The sequence below is a fragment of the Canis aureus genome, chromosome 3 (genome assembly GCF_053574225.1).
Source record: "Canis aureus isolate CA01 chromosome 3, VMU_Caureus_v.1.0, whole genome shotgun sequence".
Lineage (NCBI taxonomy): Eukaryota > Metazoa > Chordata > Mammalia > Carnivora > Canidae > Canis > Canis aureus.
The window spans coordinates 10,218,126-10,242,519 of record NC_135613.1 but is presented as its reverse complement, the minus strand read 5'-3'; the positions used below and the strand labels follow the sequence as shown (position 1 = coordinate 10,242,519).

Here is a 24,394-nt window from a genome sequence, read left to right as displayed (position 1 = left end):
CTTTTCTAATGTGGCTACTGGAAAACTTAAAATTACATACATGACTCATAATATATTTCTACTGGACAGTTCTGGACTAGAGTTTATCAGATGTCATCTCCTGGAAAATGCTTCCTTCAATCACCAAGGCTAGGTACAGCAGCCTCTTGCCTTCTTGTGACCTTCTCTTACATATATGCTATAAGTGCTATCACTTACCTCACTAACTGATATTATTTCTTCATGTGTCTATCTCTTCCCACCTGCCCCCAGACTGTAAGTTTCTCAAGGGCAGTGACCAATGTTTTATACTTCAGGGCCTGCACAGTGCCTGGTAAGTAGTAGTTATCCAACAAATACTTGTGAAATGAATTCACAAATGGCTAACCATATAAAGTTCATAATCTCATTGGTATTTCAAAGTATAATTTCATACACAACTACTTTTTAGATTAATATTCTGTCTTAGGGCTTCCTAATGGTCTGGTCTTCTGGCTGCACAATGATGTGCAGTGCCCAATCTGGGGGTCAATACAGGGCATCCCTGGAGGCAAACCTTCCAACTCTTCCTAGAATCTAGCTCTTAGGAGGGCACCAGATGGTACAGAGCAGGAGTGAACAGACAAGAATAAGCCCCAAGAGGAATGGAAGAAAGAAAAGAGGAAGTGAGGAAAGCAGGAAGCAAGACTTCTCCCTCTGCCTTTTGTGGCAATGTGAGCTAAGCATCGCAGCCAAGCAAACAGTGGTGTGGAAGACTGGGAAGGAGAAGCCAGGCTGGCTGTGGTATGCCACTGGGTGGAGTTAAAATTTATAACAAGGGAGAGGCAACTGAAGAAAAGAAAGATTCTTTTAAAAATTCTGCTGAAGCCTAATTAAAAAAAATTCCACTCCCTCATGCTAAGTTTTAAGAGACTTTGCTTTCAGAATTATTTTCAGTCTGGTGGTTAACAGGCAGGAAGAGTGTCAGATATTCATAAAGTGGATACTCCCCACCCACTAAAACATAGGACCTGCCCGCATTGCTTTTCTGACTTGGGTTATGAGGATACAGGATATGAAGTTGTCAAGACACAGATCTTTCCAGAAAGAATGTTTCATGTGGTAGGTTGGAAGGGGGGAAAAAAAAGAAAAGAAAAGAAAAGCTGAAGTATTTTTCAGCTCCTCCCACCAAAGAGGTGAAATGGATTTTGCCAGCCCTTAAAGCTAGGTTTGCTCATGGGATGTTAGACAGCCTGATGCAAGCAGAGACTTGAAAAGTGCTTGTGCACTGGAGCTTGCTCTCTTTGGTTCTTTTGGGAACCCACCATCGTATGAAAATGTCTGGACTAGCTTGCTAGATACTGGAGACAGGTGGCCTGGTCACCTCTGTGGCTTCTCAACAGCTTCCAGACAGATAGATGACACCATTGGGGACCACCAGGTCTCAGAAAAATCTTCCAGCTAACTGCAGCCATACAAGAAAATCCGGGTGAATCCAGCAGAAGAACATCCCAGCTGAGCCCAGCCCAAATTGCTGGTCCCCAGAATGGGGGGAGATAATGAATGATCCTTGTTTGAAGCCTCTAAGTTTTGGGGTGTTTTATAGCAAAAGCAAACTAATATACTCTAAGAAGTGTGGAAATATATAGAGAAACAGGTACCTTACATCTTACTATAACAGAATGATTCAGAGTACAGGTTTTGCAATCAGGTAGATGGGGTTCCATCACTTGCTTGGTATGATCTTTGGTAATAATGGTAGTACCTAATTTTCAGGGTTGTAAAGAGAACTGCATCAGCCAGGGCAACACACAGGGATGAGGACATTTTGGGGAGGTTTTATCAAGCGATACTTGTATTTACAAAAGTGTGGTTGGAGTCTGGGCAACCACAGGGAGAGTGCAGTGCCCTGGGGCCATGTTACCATCCTGGGTGTGAAGAGGCAAGGAGAGCACATGGTGATTGGGAGCTGGAGACAGAGCAGGCTGGTCCAAGTGGGCCATCTGACAGGAGCGGTGACTTTAGGTTGAGAGATGAAGCTGTTCTGCAGTGACAGCACTGGAAAGGAGCTGGAGGAAGAAAAACTCTGATCTATATACTTGCTCCTCCTGCTTACTTCTTGCCAGCACTCCTCATTGGCCAAATCTAACTCGAAGCTGCCGACATACAGATCAGCCTCTAGTGGCCGAAAGCAAGACAGAACAGGAGGGAGAATGGATGTGGGGCAAACAGAAGGTGTCCAGTCCAAGAATTAATTGATTAATTTTATAAATAAAATATTTTATTTATTTATTTGACAGAGAGAGAGAGAGAGAGAGAGAGAGAGAATGCACACACAAGCGAGGGAGTGGCAGGCAGAGGTAGAGAGAGAAGCAGGCCCCCCACTGAGCAGGGAGCCTAATGTACTGATCCATCCCAGGACTCTGGGATCATGGCCTGTGCTGAAGGCAGACGCTTAACTGACTGAGTCATCCAGGCAGCCCGGTCCAAGAATTTAAAAGCATGCATATAAAAGTACTGAGCATGTACTTAACACCCAACAATCATTATTACATTATCAGTATAAAGGAAGGGCTCTGGGTGGCAGAAAAGGAAATGAATATTTTTTTGCTAGGGTAACCTGGAGAATATTCATGGAGATGGCATGCTTTGGGTTGTGACTTGAGGAAGTGGCAAAATAATAACCAAGAGCGATAAGATGAAACATTTACTTGGACTTTACTATGTGCAGGTTCCATTCTGCATGCCTTACATATGTTAAGTTATTTAATCCACATGACCATCGTATGTGTAGGTACTATATTTTTAAAACATTTTATTTATTTATTTGAGACACGCACACACACACACACACACACACATACAGAGGATGTGTAGGGGGAGCGGTAGAGGGAGAAGTAGGGAGCCAGACGTATCACTCAATCCTAGGACCCTGTGATCACGACCTGAGCGGAAGGCAGATGCTTAACTGACTTAACCACCCAGGCGCCCCTGTGGTAGATACTATTATTATTCCTATTTCACAGATAAGAAGTTGAGGCAGAAAGAAGTTAGATAATTCAACTGAGGTCACACAGGTAATAAGTAGTGGAATTAGGACTTGAAACAATCTCAAGGATGGTGTGGGGCGTGACATTCATTTTTTAGGCACAGAGCTAGAAAACCATCATAGAAGAAGTAAGGAGTCACGTAGATGGATTAGGGTGCAGGGTTTCTGCTGGAGGACTGCAAGAGTTAGAGTTAGTTGGAGAGAGAGGTAAGGACCAGGTGTCTGAAGGGTGGGAATGATAAGCTAAGGAATTTGGCCTCCATGCTGGTAGGTGATAGGAAGCCACTGAGGGCTTCTGAGAAGAGAAGGTAGTCACCAGGAAGATTAACCCGTGTACAGGGTGAAACTAACAAAGCAGGAACAACCGGAAGCCAAGCACGCAGCTAGTGGGTACTGCAATGGTCCGAGCACCAGGGAGTGAGGGCTGGAATAGGATGATACCAGAAATGAGGGGCCAGGACATGAACACTGCACTGCAAGGGAGGGCTCAAGAGGCTTAGGGACTGATGAACTGGGTATGTGAGGGGGTCTGAAAAAAGAGAGATAGGACAGGAGTTCTGAGATTCAGGTGACAGAGTCATGATTTTGACAGGTGTACCATTCAGCCACGCTTAGTGTACATGTTGGGGGGAAAAGTGTGTATCCTCCAGTCTTGCCTGCATTCTGATTAGAATGCCCTGAAGTTGTACCAACCCCCAGTCAATTTCAAAATAACAACTGGTTTTGTAACACCAGCTCCCGGCACATTCACTTGCGAGCCTGGAACGAGGATGGGGGTGGATTCAAGGACTTCCCCCTGAGGTTGTGAGAGGACCAGGGTTGCAGGATATTGTGAGATTAGTTCTGGGGAAGCTGGAAGGATGCTTGGTTGCCCGGCGACAATGCTGCCTCCGTGGCGGCCTTTGGTTTTCTGCAGTCCCGGATGCATCTCATTAAAAGGAAAGAGGGACAGCTGGCTGACACATTTTCTGAAGTGGCATTTTCAATGTCCCAAGTCTTGGTATCTTGTTTATAAGTGGCACTTACAACATACAAGGGAAGGGGGGGGGAAGGGGAGTGGAAGAAAGGTCTCGTAGGATCTTGAGCCCACGAGGAGTTGATCTTGACTCTATGATTTCAGCTTGTCTCACAGAGACGGGGTGCAGAGCCTCCTTGAAATGCACCTGAGATGAATTAGCCTGAAGGAAAAGTAGGTGTTTATCTCAAGTCATTGCCTCAAATAGCCGACTACCTGTTGGAAGAAGGGTCTGATCGATGCAAAGCAGAGCAGCCGGGCGTGAGCTGTTACACAGCGGTTACTATTGATCAGAGCTAAAGGCTGTCGATGGGGGGGTGGGGGGGACTGCCAGGCAGAGAAGGGGGAAGGAGGAGACGGCCTTCGCTGGTGGCAGCTGTACAGGGGAGAGCCGATAAAAAGTCATTTCCACTTAACTGAATGGCTGCTAACTAAATATTTGGGGGCCAGAGCCTTCCCAGGGAGCAGCTGGAGCGACTTGTGCTGCCACGCATGAAGGGGACTGGAGCCAGCCTGGAATCTGTGAAACAGTCACCGATGAACTAGTTCATTTAAAATGCTGATGCTTTTCTCTGAACTTAAGTAAGGGCTGTAGGAACCTACTGCTGCAGTAAGAGAGAGCTGAACAACGGGCGCACCCAGCACTGACCAGGGCGGGAGCACCGCCGAGCTGCTTAGGAGGCTGGCTTTGGGCTCCGGTGTTCGCTGATAACTTAATTTCCTCCACTTCCATGTGCTCAGAAGGGTTGCATGTCTCTTTCTTGAGGTAGGCGTGACTGTGTCACTTGTTTTGGCCAGTAAGGTGTGAGTAGAAGAGTCACGTGCGCCGTCGCATGGAAGCATTTAAAGGCTAGTGCACAGCTTTCCTGTTCTTTGCCTGCCACGGTCATCACGACGTGGTGGTGTGGCTAAGAGCAGACCCGTCTGGAACGTTAAGCTAACACATGGATAGTTGCTTAGAACTGCATTGGATTTTGCCTAAGTAGGGAATAGGCTTCTATTGTGTCCCACTACTGTATTTTTGGACTTGTTTGTTATACAGCATAAGTGAACCTTTCTGACTGCTACAGGTAGATCAGATTTCAGAATCCCATGTCTACCAGTTGCTAGTAGTTGGGTGATTCGGCCATTGCCTAATCTACCCAAATCTTGGATGATGCACATAAAACATATAAAAACAGCAGCAATAATAAAAGTTATGATGCATGGAATGCTTCCAAGTTTTAGGCATAACACAGTTTCTACCTCTATTAACTGTGTAATTCTCAAAGCAGCCCTGCAAAGGATCTCTTATTATCCTCATTTTATAGTTTGTGGAACTCAAAGTTCACAGAGGTCCAAAGACTTTCCATGGTCACACAGCTTATAAATGACAGGCAGGAATTCAAACCCTGGCAGGTGACTCTAGAGTACTCTCCCTTAACTATTTTCCTATCCTGGTTGTCAGCCTAGGTGCTTAATAAATAACATGTCTCCTAGTAGAGGCTTAGGAATAAATTCACCAACTGTCTCATCCCCAAGCATTCAACATAGAAAAAAAAAAAAAAGAAGGAAATATGGCTAATATTTCTTCTGATCATTCACTGTTCCTCTTCCCTCATCCCCAAAGCCTCAGTAGGGTTTGAGCCTGTCAGGAATATTCTTCTCTACTTGTTACCCCAATCCTGGGTATTTCTAAAATTCCACATCAATTTCTTACTCATTTATGATACAACAAGGAAACACCTTATCACTAAAAGAGGATGAATGGCCTCTGTCAGAGGACCTCATTCTGAGGAGTTTCTCATCTATAAAATGGGGATAATAACACACATCTTACTGTGTTATCATATGCCATTTTTCACTTGTTTTTTAAAAACATTCTATTCTAGGTTTTGTACTAGGAGGATGGTAATTAAAACCATACTTAAAATATTAAGCCTACTACCTAAAGGAATGAAGTTTATTGAAGTTGCTAAGTGTTCAGTACAGAAACTCAAAATAGCCCAAGCATACTCCCCTCAGCATATAACCAAAATACTGGTTGAAAGGAACCTAAGCATTTTTTATATAAATATCTGTGTGTGTACTTTATGATTTTATATGAATATGTGTGTATATACATATATAAGAGATCTATATCTTACCTGTACTATACTCTGTGGTTTTCTTAAAAAGATTATATTTATTCATGAGAGACACAGAGAGAGAGGCAGAGACACAGGCAGGGGGAGAAGCAGGCTCCATGCAGGGAGCCTGATGTTGGATTCAATCCCAGGACCCTGGGATTACACCCTGAGCCCAAGGCAGACACTGAATCACTGAGCCACCCAAGTGCCCCGGTACACTGTGATTTTATATGTATGTGTGCATGTACATATATATAAGAGATCTATGATCTATCTACTTATTTATCTATCTATCCATCTAATTTTAAGTCTTCACAGCAACCCTAGGAGGTAGACATTACATTATACCCATTGTTAAGATAAGGAAACTGAGGCTCAGAGAATTTAAATACTTTTCCAGAGGTCACCAGCTATGATGAAGGATGGAGGGGGCGGCTAGTTCAAATTATGCCTCTAAAGTCTATTTTCTTTTCTGTTAAACTCTTGTGCCTCCCTCCTACTGGTAGAGTTAAAATGAAATAATGCAGTGAAGATTTTCTTGAAATACAGTGCCTGGCACATAATAGCAGTCCAGTAATTGGTAGCACTTATTATGACTCCTTCATAAACAGTTATTAGCAGCTCCTAAAAGGCTCCTCACCCTCGTGTCCAGCCTACAGGGCATCTGGGCAGCTATGCAGGTGGGAGAGGAGCCCCCGGGGAGCAGAGCAGCCCAGAACAGTCAGGACGTGCTATGTGCTGAGCACCTGTCATTCAGGTTCACATTCATTCTTCACAGTGACCTTCAGGATGGTGCCATGAGTTGTCCCATGTCCGAAGCTGGTATTTGAACCCGGGACTCAACTTTTAGCTACTACCTCATGCTGCCCTTTCCTTATGAGTGTAGGTGTGGGAGAGAAAGATGGTGACTGACTTCTTGACCATACTTGGAGTTTATCTGGACTGACCTGTAGAGCCCATCCAGCCCTATAGGGAGAAGGAAGAGTGCTCATCTCCTGTCACTTGAATGGCTATGAGACCCTGTAGGAGCAAAGGACCTTAAACTAAGTACCTTCTTACTTTGTGCCAATTGTCATGCTGGGTATCTCCTTACGACTTCCCCATATCCTTCCCAAATGGATACTGACCTCATATGATTGATGAGAAAACTCAATCTCTAAGAGGTTAACTGGTATCTATTATTGGTCCCTGTTTTCTCTGTGCTCTTATGAGACCATTTCATAATTTTGCTGACTAACATTCCTTCTAAGTACCTTAATTAGGGGGTCATCTTTGCTCTCTGCTTGTCAAATTCTAGTTACTTGACAAATGTATTCCATTTATTGATACATCAATGTATTGATGTGTGTGTGTGTATGTGTGTGTGTGTGTATACACGTGTGTGCCATTTCTATGCTCAGGTTCCTTTCAACAAATATTTTGGTTATATGCCGAGGGGAGTATGCTTGGGCTATTTTGAGTTTCTGTACTGAACACTTAGCAACTTCAATAAACTTCATTCCTTTAGGTAGTAGACTTAATATTTTAAGTATGGTTTTAATTAACATCCTCCTCATGTTGAAGTCAAAACCAGGAAAAAGGAGAAAAAAAAAATCGAGCCTATGAGTGTTGCCAATGATTCCACTCTTTGTGAGAATGAAGGTCAGGATTCCAGAACGTAGAGGCTAGAGCTCTTTCTAATTTGTTTCTTCGGGCATGGGTACATAATGCTTAAATCACTTCCAATTTCACTGGGTTCTATTCTCTCAGCACAGGCTGTAAACATTTATCTTTGGGCTTTCCCAGAAATGTGTCTTATGGAAGGGATTAGCTGTTTGCGCATTTAAAGTTCCGAAGGTGAACTTCTCTAACCTAACCCACATAATTAAAGTGGAAAATTTCTGGTGGGGGAAAAAAAACCATCAGGGAAAATACCATGTTTGGGAAGGGAGCTGTACTCTTATGGTCTCAAGAGATGGCTCTGCATTCTCAGGCACTTAATTATAATCCATCTTGCTGGGCGCTCCCATTTTTCTGCCTCTCCTGTCTCCTCTTTGTATTAAGATGATAAGCAGCTTGAGGGTGTGACATTGGAGTGGAGAAGGTGGTTAGTTGTGTGGTATAATTTTTGAGGATGACATTCATTAATTTTTAAATGTTAAGTGTACAAGGAAAAAATAATACATAACAAAATAAAATGTCGTATGGTTCTGATAAATCCTGTTGCTATAAAACAAAATCAACATGGGAGCTCTATTTGAAAATTCAAATAATATGGAAAAGTCCAAAATGAAAAATGAAAAACCCTGCTATCCTCACCTGAGCTAAGTCCTATGTCCCACAAACATGTTCTTGTGATTTCTTCCTTCAATTTAAAAAGCATATTCATAGTATAATTTTAGCAGGACCTAGAAAGCCCTCTTTCCTACTTATGGTCTGTCTGTCCTCTTGGCTATATTGGCAGATATTTCATGATCATAGACTCACTCCTCTCCATGTGAGCACTGTATGCCTAAGTTATTTCTTTATTCAGAGATATTCTTAGTTAAAAATGTAACTGGCAGGAGGCAATGTTAAATGTTTGTTATCCCCCCACCTCCCACAGCTGAAGTTCATGCCTAAACTGAGCGCTGATTCTGGAGTTACACCCACGGAGGCCAAATCTAGGGTCTAGATGGCTCTATTTAATCTCTTAGTTTCTTCCTCTGTCAGGTGGGGTAATAATAGTGCTTGCTTCATGGGGTTGTCTTGAGGAATCAGTGAGAGAATAGTACATGAAAAGTGCTGAGCATAATTTGATATATAGCATTACATAGTAGGTCTTGAAAACTGCTTGCTATCATATACAATTAATGACTAAACAGAAATGATTTCTGAAATGACTACCCCTTTTAAGTGCCTAATAAATGCCAGACATGGTCTGGAGTGTTTTATGTACGTGACTTGTACAATCTTCCATATAGCCCCAAGAAGTAGGTACTAGTAATAATCCATTCTGCAGAAGGGGAAACCTAAAAGCATAATGCAACTTGCCCAAGGTCATGCAGCTAGGTCTCAAGGGTGAACTGAGCTTGGAGGGCACATCTGTCTTTCCACTGGGCCAGCTAAAGACCAGGGTAGTTTCAAGAGGCGGGTAGTGGAGCACACAGAAGGACCCCTGGGCCCAGGGGACCCTATGAAAGTGTGGGCTGACACATTAAGAGGGCAGAAGGTGAGAGGGACACCTGGAGGAGAGGAAGAAGGCTGGTGAAGGGCAAGAGGCAAGGCATCCAAGGAGCTTTGTCTATAATGTGATTTTGCCTTGGGGCCAGCACAAGATCTGATTTCCTCTGTGGTCTCCTATGTTGCCTGGAAGTTGCTGGAAGACACAGGATCCGAGTCCTAAAACCAGGTGTTCCAGTTTTACCACCAGTTCCATGACCTCACAACTCACATCACTTCCCTAGCAAATTTCCTCTTCTGTAAAATGGGGATCATAAATCCTGGCTCACCTAACTACCTTCTGGGGGTGTTGTGAGGCTCAAATGGTCTGGGCACTTTTCAGTATTTGTCTAACTGAAAAGAACTGCATGGAGATGCTAGATATTGTTATTGACTTGATGTGTATCTGTGAATTAAAAAGGAGGATGCATTTGTTGTTAAACTTAGATTTAGAGAGGACCCCAAAAATGTGCCTCCATGGGGTAGGGCTTATGGTGCCAGGGATGCTGACACGGTCTGCATTTTATTCAAGAACAGGTAGGGGAAAAAAAACAGGTAGGGAGACTGGGAGCCTTGTGGATGAACAGTATCATTGCTATCTAGGCTTAGTGATAACAGGTTTAAGGAACACATCATCATCAGCCCTCTCTTCTCTGTACTCCTACTCCCAGCAATCTGGGGCAAGGTAGGGACCGGTGATGTACCCTCTGATGTGTCAAAATCTGTCCTGCTGTATGGTCTTGCTCAGCTGCAGGTCCACATATTATTTGGAGATGCAAAGCAATAGATGACATCCTGGCCATTTCTTAGGAATCTAGTATCCTGTGTAGGTAATATTTCAGGCCAACTTTTAGTGAAGTGGATCAATGCTTGAAGCACATAATGTAACATGATTCTTCAAGAGTTTGATTAATTGTGTCACAGTCACAGCCTCAGTTCAGGTTCAACCTTTTAAAAGTTTTATTATTGTATAAAGTGATCAATCAGAAGGGGAGAAAAGACGAATGCTCCACTTTGGCCATATCTCTCCCTTGTCTTTGTCAGCAAGTGTTCCTCTCCTGGTCAGTTCATCTGGACTGTGCTGGAGAGATAGGGTTAATCCAGACCCATGGTAGAGTAAAATATGTACCACGAAGGAGGCAATCAGGTACTCTGAGTGGAAGGTAGACTGCTCCAATGCATCAATCTTGGTTTGACATAGAAAGACTATGGGGGAGTTTTAAGGTGTTGAGTCCTGCATCCCAGCCACATAGAGTCTGATATCGTTGACCTAGGGTGTGGTCTTGGCATCCCCTGGGATTTGAAGATGTAGCTAAGGATGAGAATTACTGGTCTAGTCAGCTAGCTCTTGGTAAAACCATCATGTGTGACAAATTTATTCTAGGGGTCCTTGTTCCCCAACTTCTGTTTTCTGCCTCACTGTCTCCAGGACTCTTCTTACATCTTATCCTGCTAGAATCTGCTTCCAAAGTAGTCCCCACAAAGTATTAGTTGATAAAGACCTAAGGGTTTAGCCCTTCCAGAAATGCATTTTAATAGAGGATTTTGAAGTTGAAAAGGCCTGGAAGAGTCTTTCTATAACAGGAAATCTTGACCTTTATTGAGAAGGTGGCTGAGATGCATTTGACCTGATGGCTTCCCAGTCATCATCACTGAGTAATGGTCAATACTTATTATGTGCCAAACACTGTTCTAAATATTCTCTCCTTCTCAACATATATCCTCACTCATTGAATCCTCTCGACAGCCTTATGAAGTAGGTGTGTCTACATGAGGAAAATGAGACAAGAAGCATTGAGTAACATATCCAAGGCCTCACTGCCAAGAAATGGTGGAGCCAGGATTTAAACCCAGGAAGTCTGACTCAAGATACCATGCCCTTAACCACTCTCTACTTAAATTACCTCAATGCTCCCCTCGGAGGTCAGAATGGAGCCGAGGGTCAGCTTAGTTTCTCCAACATGAGATGTTGGGGAGCTTCCCCATTATTTTTCTCTTCCAAAGCCCCCAAGGTGGTACCTCTGCGGGAGATTGTTTAATTGTTCCTGATTATTGCCCTTCCCTGTGAGAGGGTAATAAGTCTCCTGCCTCATCAACGTCAGGCGTGCCCATGTGACTTGCTTTGGCCACCAATAAAACGTGAGAGGCAGTAATGTATGCTACTTCTGAGAAGAAGCTTTAAAAGCCTTCATGTGGTTTCTCTTCTCCCTTCTAGCACCATATCGTGGGAGGAGCTGCTCCTTCAGCCCAGAGCTCAGAACAAAGATGAACTAGAGGAGAGATGCAACCAACCTATACATGAAAAATATATCTTGGTTGTAAGCCACTGAGACTTGAAGATTATTTGTTACTGCAACATTATTTAATAAAAACTGACTAATATAACCTCCAAATACCAATATTTCTAAGGTGAAATGCCAGGAGTGCTGTAAGGATAATATCTTTAAATAATTAATAAACTATATTGTAATTTATCTCAGAAATTTTGCAAATAGGCTCAGAACAGCTTTCCACCTTTTGCAAATCTTTTCTATGCATCAATCCATCCCCATCTCAGAAGGCTAAGAGATCATAAGCATTTGCTTAGCTCAGTATACCCAGAGTTCATTCGCCAGCCCAATACTTACAAAGAGAATCAGAAAGACAGGATAAAGCAGATTAAAAGTTATTTTAGACTTGAGGGCACTGGCTAGAAGGGAGAGAAAAAATATATATTTTCCTTTATAGAGGAGAATTAGTACTAAGGCTTGATAAGACTCTCCCTTATCTGTGGCAGAGGATGAAAGAAGAACTCTTTAATATAAATTATCCATTCCATGCTTCAAAACCTGTTGCTATTTTTAGTTCCCAACTGCTTACTTCTATCTCATACAATTTACAAATATTGTGTGGGTATCTGAATAAAACTGATGGCCAACATTCGAAATTTGAGGTATTTCAAGTGAAAAGAATCTACACTTCCAGCCTCTCTTGAAAAACTGAAAGCTCTGGTTATGCTAGGCCTGAAAGCCTTCAGCTGGATTTGAGCAACAGATGCCCTGTAGGCTGGGCACATTTTCCACAGTCCCCACCACTCCCTATTGCCCACTTCACCTATTTATATTTTTTGCTTAATCATTGCAGCCATTCAAGTTTGTCATCGCGGGGATCAACTTCTTTCCTTTTTTTCTTTTTTTCTCTTCTGTTCTGTTCTACTCTCTCCTCTCTTTTCATTCTTATTTCTTCCACAGAGATCTCCAGGAGTCTTTTCTGTACCACTCTGAGAACACCACTCTCTGCCTTAGCCTCAGAACTCTGAGTGACCTGAATTTGACAGTACAGCTCTCTGGGCCCTAAAGAGAGTCACTCTGAACTATCTAACACTATTCTGGGAGTGGAGAGAATAGATGCTTCCCTCTGGAAATCTTAACTATGCTTGTTCAACAGATTCTATAATACTTACAGATTTGCATACTTATGTAGCTAGAAGGTCTTGGAGCAGCATAAACCTCCTTCCCACTAGATAACTCTGTTGCTTAACAAACCATAACAGCTCTGATTACATGGAGAATACTAGCAGTAAATGGTTTGAAAATGATTTTACTGTTTTCTGTTATGGAAACTCACATGTAGAAACATTATGGAACTGTTTTGAAATTTCTTTAGACTTCCAAATGTTAAATCAGTAGACTTTGATATTTCAGTAATTTTACATCTAAAATAGAGTTAATGAGACCTGAATCTACGTTATGGACACCTGCACTGGAGAAGGCCATCCAAAGCCACCTGGATGAAGTAGTCAGTGGGTAGGCACTTCCATGCCTCTAGCATGTCTTCTGCTTTTTCTGCACCAAGTGTGTTGTTAGACTGACCTCTCTTTGACTAAAACTTCACACTGAGGCTCGAGGATTACAAATCTTGGACCAGGACTATACAGATTGCAATATAGGGTGTGGGCACGAAGACATACCCTGGAGTTCCCAAACTCAGTAAGAAAATCATTCTGAACGTTCTCATGCTAGCATTCAGCTAGCTGCAACCTTCTTCTGCTTGCCTTCTAAGGAGATTAGGGCTGGACATTTTATTTTGTTTCCGTTTTAGTTTATTTGAAGGTTTTATGATGTCTTAGTTGAGTTGCTTGTGAAACTTCCAAATAAACATGCCGCTTTTAAAAATGGCAAGTTGTTTTTATTTATTTCTTTTAGGTGCCTGGTGACCTCTGGGTATATTAGGCAGCTTTAAATTATAATTAAAAATAATAACCATGGTCCTAAAACAATAATAGATGTTGAATTATACAAACTCCAAATTAGGATGTCCAGAAAAACTGTTTGAAGGAAACCAGGGTAAGCACGGAATTTAAAAAGTTATCTTTGTGGTAATGTGACCAAAGGAAACTTCTCTCCAACAGCAGCCTTATTATTATTTCTTGCTTTGTTTTGCCTCCCTAAGAAGCTACTCAAATTTTTATTTTTTATGTTTTCTGGACTTGGGGAGTGTGTGTGTGTGGGAGGGGGGCTAGCTAGTTCCTTAGTTGAACTTGTTATGATTTTGTAGACAAGAAAAAATAATAAAACCTGCTTGTCATCTAAGCAAATCCCTGTATTTTAATGATTTCTTGAAAATTTCTCAACTCCATGGACACAAGCAGTAAAAGCCGACATTGTGCTTCACTGGATGCCAAATCCTCAGAGTGCTTTTGAGTCCCCCTAAGATGTACACATCTGCATTCCTCCATCTGTCATCTTAGCTCATCTTCTTCTCCCAACCGTTCTTAAATTAAACGACTACATCTAATGGGAGATTTTCTCAGGAAAGCTTATGAGAATTTGTCCAAAGACAAATTAAAACATTGCAATGTAATCACGCAACCCAACTCACTGGTTGGCTGGCCTCAGTGCTGACTCTAACCCAAAGGAGTTAATCAACCGTTGGGCCCCATACAGAGAAAAGCCACCCGAAAGAAAACCCAGTAAAGAGAAAATGGAATCCACCGTGTCAGTGTCTGAGGAGGAAGAGTACTGCAGAGTGGGTTGTATGGTGTGCAATGGATCCAAAGGCCAGGGCAAGAAGAGTAGTTGAAAAAAAAAATCAAACACAACACAAAACAACTCAAGCTTCTAGAACCTCATGGTGTGACACTTAATCTTGGGGAGATGAAAATTCACCTCTGTCATGCTCATTTTCCCATGGATGAATAGATGAGGATCACTAGGATTGAAGGGACTCTCCAGTGTGGTTAGTCCTTGCCCTTCTATTCCCTCATTGCTCCAGGTAAATCCTTCTTAACAGTGGGTGAAGGGAGTAGTTTCCCTAACAGTTCCAACTTGTGGGAATTTATCCTAAGGAAATAATTGGACAGATTAACTAAGCATAAGGATATTCATTAGAGTAGTGTTCATAGCAACATTACTGGCCTTCCGTAGGACATTAGTTAAGTAACTGATGGTACACCCAACAGTGGACTACTATGTAGTCATTGAAAATGAATCTAACGTGAAGTTATAATTCAATGACATGGTCTATTGTTTCGGTTAGCATGTATGATATAATGCCAGTAACATAAAATAAGACACATATATGCATATGTGTGCAGAAGAGAGGTCTGAGAGGAGGTAGTCTAAGCTAATAGTGTTTGTTCTGGGTGGTGGAATTTTGGGTGGTTTTAATTTTCATTATACTTTGATAAACTGCTTGCATCTTAAAAAGAGACTATATACTATCTCCACAATCAGAAAAAAGCTTGAGGCTAGGTCCATATTTGAAAGAAAAAAGAGAGTAGCTTTGGTTAATGGTACGTATTTGTGCTGTTCCACTGGAGTCTCGAAACCCAGAAAAGTCCCAAGGAACTGAATCCTGAGAAGGATGTTTGTCTGGGTCATGACCAGCACAGGGGTTGGTGGCCCTGGTGACGCTCTAAGTCTTTATTCCTAGGCTGCCACAGCCTAATTTGATAATCACTTCCACTGGGACTTTATGTTCCCCACTAAACACTCAAAGTACTTCCCCAGATCAATGCCTTCAGTTTATCCTCCTATCATCTTTGTAAAGTAGAGGTGGGCAGGTAACATAAGTATCTTAATCTGGGGACCTGAAACATCAGTGATTGCGGGATGTGAAAGAAACCAGGGTATTGCTGAGATTAGCATGCTGGTCCTCAGTCTATTATTTTCATCCCCTGATCTAGAGAGCACTTCACTTTTACAAGTAAGAGGGTAAAGCTTTGAAAGAACCTTTAGAATAACTCAGCAACGGAACTGAAGCCTTCTGTATCTCTGTGCACTGGGACTTAAGAGTTGGATTATTAATCTGGCTACGATGATAATGCCAGTTAGGAGAAATGGTTCTGGATCTCAGATGGCCATCAGTGGGCATAATTCATCCTGATGTTGCTGAGGAATCTCCCTTCTGGAAGCTTGGAGACTCAGGTAACAGTCTCAGTTCTCCTATGAACTGCTGCAAACAAAAGCAAGGGTAACCTGCCTGGATTTCAACCTTTTTTTTTTTTTTTTTTTTTTTGGATTTCAACTTTTTCATACATAAAATGAATGGGGAGAGTGACACCAGCTTTATGCACCCTAAGGCATCATCTGAAGGAGTAAGTGATGAAAGAGGAATGAATGTCCTCCTCTCTTTGACTTCTCTCTGATATTCTCAAGAAGAGTCGTTGTCTCTACCCCATGCTACATTCTCGAAATATACTACCACTTAGGCTCTGAGTCTCGATGTTTCCATCTCCCCAGCAAGGTGGTGAAGAACAAAGTTGATTCAGCGTCACCAAGGACAGTGCTCAGCACTCAGTAATTTTCAATAAATGTTCATCAACCAGGCGAGTCATTCAAAAGTTTGAAGTGCTCCTCTAATGGGAAACATTAGAATTCCCAGTGTGAAACCGGTGGAACCAACTTCGTAGTCTGTAACACACGACTTACTACCCATTTTTTAAAACCAGGCACTCACTCTCTGTCTGAGATTGTCTGTGTTTACAGAATAACAATGGTTGCTGCTGACACTTGAGTGACTACTTTATGCCAAACATCATGCTATGCCCTTTGATATGAATTTTCTCCTGTAATTCTATGAACCCCTCTTTGAGGTAGGGACCATTTTCAGTTTTCCAGATAATGATGCTGAAGCTCAATGGGTAGTGTACCCGGAACAGGCCTGGAACACATCTCGAAGCCCATGTTCTTGACCACTTGTCCTTACTGTATGTCTGGGGCTGATAGGAACCAAAGAGCAGGTTGCTTTAGGAGCTGCTCACTTTCATTCTAACTTGGCATTTGTACAGAATTAGCTTCTTCCCAATGTTCTTTTGACCAGCCTGTGTTCAGCAGGTAGGATTGAGCGAGGCTATAATGAAGGCTCAGACAGGCCGCGTTTCCTCAGCCTGGTTCTGACAACATCTGCTCACTTTTGGAGCATCAGCTCAAACGTGGTCCTTCTCTTTGTTTCTCAAATGCTCCCATTTTCTTTTACTTCCCTCTCAGTTTCCTCTTAACCAGCTGAGTGACAGAAACTCAATGCTGACCACTTCATTAGCTGATGACCTTGTCCCTCTGGCCTTCTGCTCCACTTGCTCTCCTGGGCAGGTTGCCTTACGTCATAAGTTCTTGCTAAAGGTCAGGACCTTGGAGCCATCAGCACTGGGCATGTTGTTTTAATATATATCTGGAGAAATCAGGCCTGTCGGATCACATTAGGCCCTATTTGTGGAGTGCACGCCAATCCCCACGGTGGAGATGAACAGTTACCTTTGAAATACAATCATGGATAGTTACCGGTGAGTACAGAGGGGGATTATACTCCATCAATGAGGCCCTTCTAATCTGTCTAGCCCCTCATTGGCAGGGCTGCCCTTCTTCCTCTGCAGAGAAAATCCTCATAAACCCTAGTCTTGGAAAGGGGCAAGGCTGAGGGATACAGCATGTTTTTAAAACTAGATGGGTTGATGAACACATGAGGGTCGGCGTGGTATGTGATAAGTCAGTGCTGGTGGTGGTATGACACTCAAGTGTCAGAGCCCGTGGTAAACTGGCACATTGCTCCTGCTAGCTGCTGGTATGGTGATAAAATTATAAAGTTCTCAGCCACTCCATGTGGAGTGATTACCCTGTGGCAGGCCAAAGACAGAGCATTTTATACACATTAGCCCATTTGTCCCTCATAATATCCCTGTGAGGTGGCTACTACCATCAAACCCATTTTATGGATGGAAAAACTGAGGTTCAGAAAAGTCCAGTGATTTGCCCAAATCCACAATGCAAGCAAATGATGGACTAGGACTGACTCCAGAACTGCTTCCAACCTCCAGGCCACCAGGATTCTCCTGTGATCCTATGTGGTGTCTTCTTTGGGGTGGGATTTTAGAGGGTTTTCAAGAGTACCATACTGTAATTCCCCTTCTAGGGAAGGGCCACAAATACATCACTTGACCCAACAGATTTGTTTAAAAACAGAGTCTGGGACTAAGCCAACCCTTTCTTTTCTTTCTTCTTCGGGATTGGTTTTAAACTCATTCCTACATCCCGTGGGAGTCTGGCTGGACAGATCCCTTGACAGCAGACAGAAATAGCTCTCATAGCCTATTTTTAAGGAAAATGTGATGTTAGAAAATGAGGCAGGAATGGATACCAAGAGGAGAAAAGAACACAGCAAACTTCCAGAGTGCATACCCCAAAAATGCTGAGAGAAGGAGCGGGAATACTGATGGGCTAAAATTGGGAAAGACATCCTAGGGTGGGTGAAACTGCTTTTCACCTGGCCAGCATATTTCTCTCCTATTCCTTGTGTTTTGCCCATGGCAAGCTCCGCCAGGGAAGGTAAAGTGCTGTTGTCCCGCAGCAAACCCTCTTTTCTGTCTAGAGAAATAGAGCCTGACAAAATGCACACAGAAGTGCCCACTTGCCTCTTTCCTGGAACCGCAGGGCACAATGCAGAGGTGTCTAGTAACACTGCAATTTCCTTTGAACTGTTTGGTTTTGTTTGGTGCCCTTGTCTGGCAGGTTAGTCTTTTCGACTGAGTTGACTCACCTGGTATAACATTTTCTTTCATTGAGAAACAAGAAGGCTGGAACTCACCTCTCTGATTCCGGCGAAGCTGGACATCATCCAATTGCGCTCACCTAGACTTCTGGAGGCTGTAAATTATATCTTCTGAACTAAGGAAGAGAAGAAAGAACAAAAACACTGTTGGGAAGACAGCGAACCTTCGTAGGCCAAGTGGTTAATGAGCGAGATGATGCTCCCATTCCTCTTCACTTCTTTTTCTTGGGTAAGATTTATATCTATGGTGAGGGTTTATTAAAGTCGTCCCCACCTCGGCCAGCGTTGCAAGCAAACAACATAGCTACTGGGATTCATCCATGTTGATAAGGCTAGAGATTCTTTAACTGAAAAAGCGGTCTTTGAAAATGGAACTCAGGGCAGCCAACCTCGAGATAGCATCTGATATTAATTAGAAACTATACAACGCTTTGAGTTGAACTAAAGAAATATTGGTGGAGGGATCAGGACAAGAATGAGCAAAATCGAAAGTGAAATCCTGTGCTAATTAAAAGTGACTGTGGCCCTCACATTTCTCCCCAGCCTGTCCATCCCAGAAAAAGCATTCCGATGGTGTTAACTACCGAACGCTCGCCTTGCTTCCCATTCCCCTTTCCCTGGGTAGCTGCGGTGCATGGGCTGCCGAGATGTAGCCCTGAACCTATCCATCAAGTCTAGGGAAGAGAGAGTTAGAAAAGCAAACATTATCCAGGATCAATATCTTTACAAATCCAAAGGAAACCCCAGCTCCCGAAGGGTTAAGCCAGGGAAGGAAAAGCCATCAGGCTGTTTAGTGAGCTAATGTTTTTATTGATGGGGGAGGCCTGTAAGTCCCTAACAGGAAAAGTGGGGAAAGTGGCAGGTTGTTTGGCTGGGAGAAGGGAGCAGGGAAGGAACATTATATATTGCATTCTCTCATTCCCCCGCATTCAAAGCCCTGCAACCCACGTAATGCAGAAGACGTTCCGTAACCTTGAATAATATTCAACACAGGGTGTTTTCCTCTCTTATCCCCTCCCAAAGTGGGATCCACATCTTCCCCTAACAATTTTGCTATAATGCACATCTCGGGCTAATGCCTGCACTGAAGAGCACATCTTAATTTAACAACTGTGTTATAAAGCACATCTCAAGCTAACATTCCTAGGATAATCCATATTTCAACCTAACTACCCTGGCATAACACTTCAATCTAATTCCCCCACTGTAAAGTACATTGCAATCTAACACCCTCATATAATGTACATCTCAGTCCATTATTTTGTATTTTGTAAGCCATATTTTGATATGTCTTTTCCATTAAGGAGCAGAACTGTCTGGAGACAATGGCTACCCCTGCGCTGAAAGCTTCCATAGTTCTTACATCGCCCTTTGGTGACAGGCTGCTGATGGATATGCTTCTGAATGTTCACCTTTGCCATCTTGGGTTCAACTCTGGCTTGTTTCTGTACTTCAAGCCTCAAGCCTCCTGTTGGGAGTGGGGGTGACTAGGGAGCCCTGCTTGGTCCTGATGGGCCTTCTCGCATGCTAACCAGCAGGGCGGGCCACCTCAAATGATCAGAGTCTACCTCAGGAGAAGGCTGTCTGAGGTCAATGTCAGGGTCAGGGGTCAGGGTGTAGCTGCTGGCTAATAGAGTGTAAGCTAACACTGTTGTCAAATTGCTTGGCTAAACGACAATGCCTGCCTCCTGCTGATGACCTTACCCTGGGGGAGGGGGCTATTGGCTTTATTGGAAATCTGCCAGTCTCAGAGGTGACGGAAGTGGCTGATCACAGCTAAAGACTGTTTGATTGTTGATGGAGAGCCAGTTCTGTGGTTGGTCCTCAACTGAAAGGCCTGCAGAGCTGCTTATTGATGGCTAAGTTTTCCACGTGTGATGGATTTCTCCTCTGCTTTACACGTAGCTGGGTTACAGTTCAGTTGTGGAGGCAAGCTATGGTGGCTCACAGACCTGGATTTTTGGATCTGAGAGCTATGCATAACCAGAGGCTATGCTTTCATTGACTTCTGGCACCAACCTCCGATTGCCAGGTGAATGGGGCTGATGGTTCTTAAAAGGAAACCGATCCAGAATGAGTTGAAAATAGATGTAAAAGGTCCTTCATTCCAAGGCATTTTGGTGCACACGAAGGAAGACAATAAATGTGTGTTCTGGAAGAGATTCAGTACACCAACCATCAATACCTCAGCCTCAAAATTTCAACCTATCCCATGCAGGGGAAGAAATTAAATTTCTTTATCTACTGGTGGCATATAACCAAGCTAGTACTGCCAGTGGATGTTTGGAAGAAAATGAGTTTACTGAAGACTTAGAATTCCAAAATTTCTCAGCACAGTATGAATTCAAGAGAGGCAAGTACAAGAGGTAGAGAGTAAAGTATAGAGATGAAAAATGATCTTGACAAAAGACGTATGAATCATGGAGGATCACTACCTAATACACACCCCCAATGCAACCTGGTAAGATAGACAATACATGACTATAAGCATAATTGGGAGAATAGCTTATTGAAATTGCAAGGTTATCCACTTCCCGTGGTAAGCCTTGGGAAAACTCATATAGAAATCCCTAATTTAATAGAGATGTTCGTGAAGTATCTAGGGGTCAGCAAAGTGAGGTTATGATGTGAACTTGACTGCTTTTCCCTAGAGAAGAATCGCCAGTGGGTAACTTATAGATGACCTTCCAGTCTGTCACAAGGCAGCAATGTGGCTTTAAGCCATGTCAATATGGTGTAAGCCTCAGTGTCCTTCTTTGTTAAAGGGGGGGGGGTCATTCAGTTCACTTTTCATAATTACAATGAGGATCAATTCAGATGGAGAACCAGTAGTAGCAGGTTACCTGACACAAAATCCACATTCAATACACATTAGTTTCCTTTTCCTTAAACTATGGCATGGACTTTCTGATAGATGACAAGTACTAATAAATATAGGGGTCTTGGACAGTATACTTTTTTTTTTTTTTTTTTGTGGGCATGCACGATAACCCCTATTCAAAAAGTTTGGGCAAACTCCACTTGACCAGAGGTGGATGGCCTAGACCAGAGGCTACTTTTATAAATGAGGTGTCATTGGGACCCAGCAACATTCATTCATGTACATACTGTCCATGGCTGCTTTTGTACTATAACAGCAGAGTTGGGTTGCCATGATACAGTGTGGCCCACAAAGCCTAAAATATTTACTATCAGGCCCTTTAAAGAAAATGTTTGCCTGCCTAAGACTTATACCAATGGAATACTCTTTCTCTCTTTTGTATGAAAACAAAATGTTATGTGGAAATCCTATAACTAAAGTAGGTTCAAGCAGCAAAGGCTGAACTCATCCCTGTTTGGCACAAATACTTTATTGTTGGTAGGACTGACCTCTGAAGCAACTCCCCTGGTTCCAGGGGAGCAGTCTGAAGACTACGGACTGGGCGATCTCTGGTTATTTCTTTAGGGTCTTGGAAACCAGTCATCTCTTAAGAGATTAGGAAGTGGCACAATGAATATACTTTCACTTGGCTGAAACTGAGCACTCTTCATTTATTTATTTTTTGGACGGCTCAACTGTGTGATGTTGGGATGTGATATTACTTAACTTTTCTGTGCCTCCATTTTCTAATTTTAAAAATGAGGATGATATTTGCTATACAACTTGTGATACGGATTAAATGAGATAATATATTTGAAGCACTTGAAATAGGACCTGGCTCACAGCTGGTGCTCAGCTAATGTTAATTACTCTTATAATTGTGGTTATTAATATTCTGGGTCTTCATTTGTGCTGGAGATCATCTCCACATGGTTCTAAATATCTCTAGAGACATTTTCTGCTTATTAATTAACTCAGGTGGTCACTCACTCCACATGTATTTTGTGTGCCCAAGGAATCAGTAAATGAACAGAAGTCTGTGTGGTGCCAGCTGCACATCTGATCTCCTCCTCCTCAGCTACTTTCGGCAGTTTGCGTTGGTGTTTATTGCTCCACATCTTCCTCGGAGTTTCAGACTGACATCACTGCTCAAAACAACTTCCTACTACTCCATCTCCGACGGCTCCACAATTAATTTCTCAACTAGCAGTTTGGTTTCAATGCCAACGAAGTAATTAGACCTTTAAGGTTCTTTACTGGGATTTTATCCTGTCAGTGAATGTGAAAGAAACAATAATTATTATTTAATATTTATTGAGTGTCTTCATTGTGATATGTAGAGTCACGGATGTAACCTGCCTTATTGTTGAAGATGACGGCACAGTACAGTCAAGCGTATATTAGGAAGCTAGTTGGACAGTTCCACAAGTCCCAAATGGGAAGCCTGAGTTCTCCAATCCTGCCATTTGTCACGCTGCTCTACAGAATGGTACATTTTGGGAGTTGAGAAGATCCTAATTTGTTAGCCTTAACTACTTCTTCTAAAGTTTTATTCCAAAATGGTAAATTCCAAAAATGATATCCAGTGATTTCTTCTACCAAATGGAAGGAGCTCTGTGGGGAGCTAGTCGTTGCCAAGAGAACAATGGAATGGATGCAATCACAAGTGCCAGGGGATGAAGACTTGAGACATTTTGACTTGATCCTTCACCCCCAGAGACTCATTCAGGTTGCCAGGACCAAGGTGAGCAGAATGGCAGGTAGATGGTATCATTAACTTGGCCTCTAAGAATGCCTTTCAGCTGGGGGCTAATGTGGTTCAGTGACTACCAGGTCACTGATGAGTGGCCTTCAGCAAGTTTCTTCATCATCCTGAGCCTCAGTTTCCCTAACAGCAAATGAAAATAACAGCAGCTACCTCACAGGATTGTTTTGCAGATGAAATAAAAAAATACATAGTAAATAACAGCTGATGTAATTTTAATTAATATTATTATCATAACAGAAAAGAAATAGAGCGCATAGTTCCTGTCTTGGGCTGGCTTATAAAATAGCATGGTACAGACGTAAAAATACATGAAATAAACTGGAAAAACATTTGCGCATCTTTATCAAAACAGTGCAAAATCAAATATTAATTAGGGGTGCCTGGATGAGCAGATGACTCTTGATCTCAGGGTTGTGAGTTCAAGCCCTATGCTGGGTGTGTAGCCTACTTCAAAAAAATACTAGTTAAAAATATTAGTTAAAAGCTTGTGAATATACCCCAAACCATGAAATTGCACACTTTGGGTAAATTGCTTGGGATGTAAATTTTACCTCAATAAAGCTGTTAAGAAATTTAAAAAAGAATGGGCAAACACATGGAGATATCCTTGGAATGCTGGAAGTGTAGGTATATGCCCTAAGACTGTTCAACTATATTTTAGGATCTAAAAGTGTACAGATAATAACTAGCTTTATGGACTAGCTTTATGGACTCTTCAATAGAATATATAAAATATGAAACCCATATTTTGGTTTAAAATGCACGGAAAGTTCAGATGCACTACATACACTTTTTAAAATGTATAATATATAGATAGGTGATCAGCTTATTAAGGTGCAATTTATAGGTAAGAACTTATAAAATTCACTCACTTTTTAAGTATATGTGAATTTTTAACACTAAAAAAAGAAATATTTTATAAAAAGAGAAGCATATACATCAATATGTATATCCTAAGGGAATTATGTCATTTTAATTGTCCACTTTTTTTTATATCTGCCTTTTCTAAAATTTGTACAATGAATTTATATGCCCTCACGTCAGACTTGCTTCTAACACCACGGGGCCATATTCTCTAGAACAGGAACACAACCAGTATCGGTGCACAAGCTAGGCTGAAGGGGAATGCTGAAAGCCTGGAGATCAGCTCAGAGTCTTCTGAAGTAGTAGTACAGGGCCCAGCAGCAACGGCAAGTAGCTCTCAATGTGTGTCCCAAACAAGAGGCAGTGCCTCCTGAGGCCTTGTGTTGAGAAGGATGCAGGGGCTGCCTTCTGGCTCAATGGAAGAGGATGTTGGGATTGATCAGTGATATCTGCCATGGGCATAGGAATGAGGCATGATGGCATCCATGCCACATTATTTCCCATCCCTGAAAGGGGTGCTTCTTGGGGTTAGTCTAGCCTCATTCTGCAAGACCCTAAGAAATCAAAA

General features: G+C 42.4%; 1 protein-coding gene across 29 annotated transcripts in view; it reads right to left on the bottom strand.

The window, feature by feature from the left end:
* Positions 1-24,394, bottom strand: part of ZFHX3 (zinc finger homeobox 3) — a 527,663-nt gene that overhangs the window by 294,993 nt on the left and 208,276 nt on the right. For 21 of the 29 annotated variants that reach the window (XR_013374931.1, XM_077888804.1, XM_077888884.1 and 18 more), the window contains 3 exons: positions 22,185-22,463; positions 20,354-20,486; positions 18,371-18,450 (listed from right to left, as the gene is read on the bottom strand). The gene's annotated coding sequence lies outside the window, so the exon portion shown is untranslated. Of the gene's footprint in view, positions 1-18,370; positions 18,451-20,038; positions 20,330-20,353; positions 20,487-22,184; positions 22,464-24,394 lie in introns of those variants that run through there. The other 8 variants (XM_077888788.1, XM_077888792.1, XM_077888775.1 and 5 more) reach the window with 3 other exon arrangements.